Source organism: Camelus dromedarius, chromosome 3 (assembly GCF_036321535.1).
Source record: "Camelus dromedarius isolate mCamDro1 chromosome 3, mCamDro1.pat, whole genome shotgun sequence".
Classification (NCBI taxonomy): domain Eukaryota; kingdom Metazoa; phylum Chordata; class Mammalia; order Artiodactyla; family Camelidae; genus Camelus; species Camelus dromedarius.
In genome coordinates this window covers 114,931,003-114,933,901 of record NC_087438.1, presented here as the reverse complement: position 1 = coordinate 114,933,901, position 2,899 = coordinate 114,931,003, and the positions used below count along the sequence as shown (strand labels likewise).

The 2,899-nt window shown below is 35.7% G+C and overlaps 1 pseudogene; it reads right to left on the bottom strand.

Annotated features, from left to right (window-relative positions):
• Positions 1–658: 658 nt before the first annotated feature.
• On the bottom strand, positions 659–1,656 carry LOC105093525 (olfactory receptor 2L2-like; annotated as a pseudogene).
• Between the last annotated feature and the right edge of the window lie 1,243 nt (positions 1,657–2,899).

The following is a 2,899-nucleotide window of genomic DNA, read 5'->3' as shown; positions in this document are numbered from 1 at the left end:
CAATGGCTATTTTGGGCTGATACAAGAAGCAAGCAAGATTACAGAAGCCAACAGCATGACAGTGCAAGCAACGGGGTGTTTTATCTTTGCTTAACTTTTCTTCCTCACATCACCCTAAAAGAAACACAAACTTGACATTTTCCCTTCAGAATGGTATAAGGACTTCAGAATCTCTGTTGAAGTCTCAGCTAAACCTCCGAAATGAAGTTTCCATATCCTGAAGGAAAGAAAAAGATGTTACTGGTAATTATAGTTCCGTTATGGGAAGAACAAGAAGTTTTCTGACTTTTAATCTGACCTAGACATTCAGAAAACATGTTTTAAACATTTAGGAAAATAAATGGAAAATAGTAGATTTATAACGCTAAATGATAATTTCAGTTATCATTTTCATTACTACGTGACAAAAAGAATTTGCATTGAGAACATACCAGCAAAAAAAAAAAAAATTTTTTTTTTGAAATTGATGGGAAAAACACACAATGAAGAATATAAAGAAAAAGTCTTGATATGATATATATATTATATATATGCAAGTGATGCCCAGATATGAATAATATTCTCCACCTCTAGATTAATTTTATTCTTGGCATTTAAAGGTAAAATAACTTTTAAATTGCTATATGATGATGAATGGATTTATATCCAACTCCTGCTACTAATGCAAAATTTCTGTCCACATTTTCACAAAGCAGATTTGCTGAATTACTCTTCTCAGAGCTCCCATCGCCTCCTTGTTTCTCAGGCTATAGATAATGGGATTGAGCATTGGGGTCAAGATGGTATAGAAGACAGCCAGAACTTTGTCCTCTGCTGGAGATCTGAGATATCTTGGGCGCAGATAAGTGTACACAAAGGGCGCATAGTAGAGAGTCACCACAGTGAGGTGGGCGCTGCAGGTTGAATAGGCCTTCTTCCTCCCTTCTGCTGAGCGCACGCGGTAGACAGCAAGGAGAACGCGGCCGTAGGAACATGCAATCCCAATGAAAGGCAACAAAAGGAAGAGGCTGGTGCTCACAAACACCGTGTACTCATAGACCCATGTGTCCATGCAGGCCAGAGTCAGCATGGCTGGGACATCACAGAAGAAATGATTGATGGCCCTGGACCTGCAGTAAGGGATGTGGAGGGCATACGTGGTGTGGGCACAGGAGTTGATAGAGCCCATTATCCAAGATCCTGTTATCATCAACACACACACTCTTCTGCTGATCCTCATGGGATAGTGCAGAGGGAAGCAAATGGCCACATAACGATCATAAGCCATGGAGGCCAAAAGCAATCCTTCCGCTCCTGCTAAAGTCAAGAAGAAGAAGCTCTGAATCCCACACCCAATGAAGGAGATAGACTTGTTTCCAAACAGGAAATTGGAGGCCATTTTGGGGACAATGGTGGAGATGTAGTTCAGGTCAATTAGGGATAACTGACAAGTAAAAAGTACATGGGTTTATGAAGATGAGTGTCCAGACAGATGAGAAGGATCATGGAGAGGTTGCCAAATAGAGCCACTAGGAAAATGAGAACAATGAGAGTAAAAAGAAACAGGCCAATTCTTGAAGAGGGGAGCAATCCCAATACGATGAAATCAATTGATGTTTGATTATAATTTTCCATGGAGCATTCATATAAATTTTCCTAAAGGTAGATAAAAGAGTAAGTTAAGTTTTAAACAATAAGATATTTTTATTATTTACTCAGACAGTATAGTATTCAAATTTTTAGCTCTTAAATTAAGAACTTATCAGTTTTAGAAAAACGTAGCCTTATTTTTGAGCTGAAGATTAAAATATGAAGATGTAAATATTTTTGACCAAAATGTTTTCCAAGAAACCTTTAACATTACAAAACCATTTTATTGTAACATTGTTGGGGTAAGTATGTTTTACTGCATACTTTTTCAAATTCAAGTGACACCAAACTCAGATGTCATATTCAAAATTTATTCATTGGAAATCAATGTAAATTAAATATTATAGGATTCTATTATGGATAAATGCTTACTGCCATCAATGTATGATTTCTCTTCCATGTTCCTTCCCAATTTTACCTCTAAAACTGTAGCAACCTATCAGCTATGCTGAGAAGCCACTTTCTTTTTAGTCTTCTTCACTCAGAAGTGTTAAATCAAGCTTCTTGTAAGCCAGGCATTAATTTGGTTTTTCTTTTGTGAAGTCTAAAATGCATTCTTATTGTCAAGTATTATTTACCAAAAGTCCCTCTCTTCAGCCTTTTCAATAAATATCTTAATGATGTAGTTAAAGTAGAGCCTTTGCCTGAGTATATATTCACCTCCCCCCTTGTAGATTTGATGAATCTGTGTAAGCTTTCCCAAACAGCATCCGTTTTATGTCTCTCTGTTTCTCCAATACTTATACGGTAATCATTGTTTTATGGAACTTCATCTTATTTAATTTTTACCTTTTATTTTATTTTTTTGTGTGTATGAAGTTCTTTCCAATTCTCAATTAGATATAAATTTAAGCATATGTATTTATAATATCTCCCTGTTCAAACCCAACTATCACGATTTTTCAAAAATAGATATGTTATGAATTAAAAGAGTTCAGGTGAACCTAAGGCACAATAAGAGAAGAAATAGTTTAGAACTCTTTGAAAGAAACAATTTGGACAGAGGAATGGTTGGTCATTTAAATGGAAAAAAAAAATGACATCCTAGGAGTCTTCTTCGAGCAGGTGGTAGACAGAATTCCCTAGAGACATTTAAAGTGATCAAGCTCTACAAATTATGTAGTGCTTTAATTTTGAATGCTTTTTTTAGAAACAAATATTAACAGACTCTTAATGAAGTCTGAAACATGAACAAGGAATATGCACACGTGCACACACATGCATATATTCATAAACAAATATGCAACGAGGTAAATGGTTGGAAAAATGT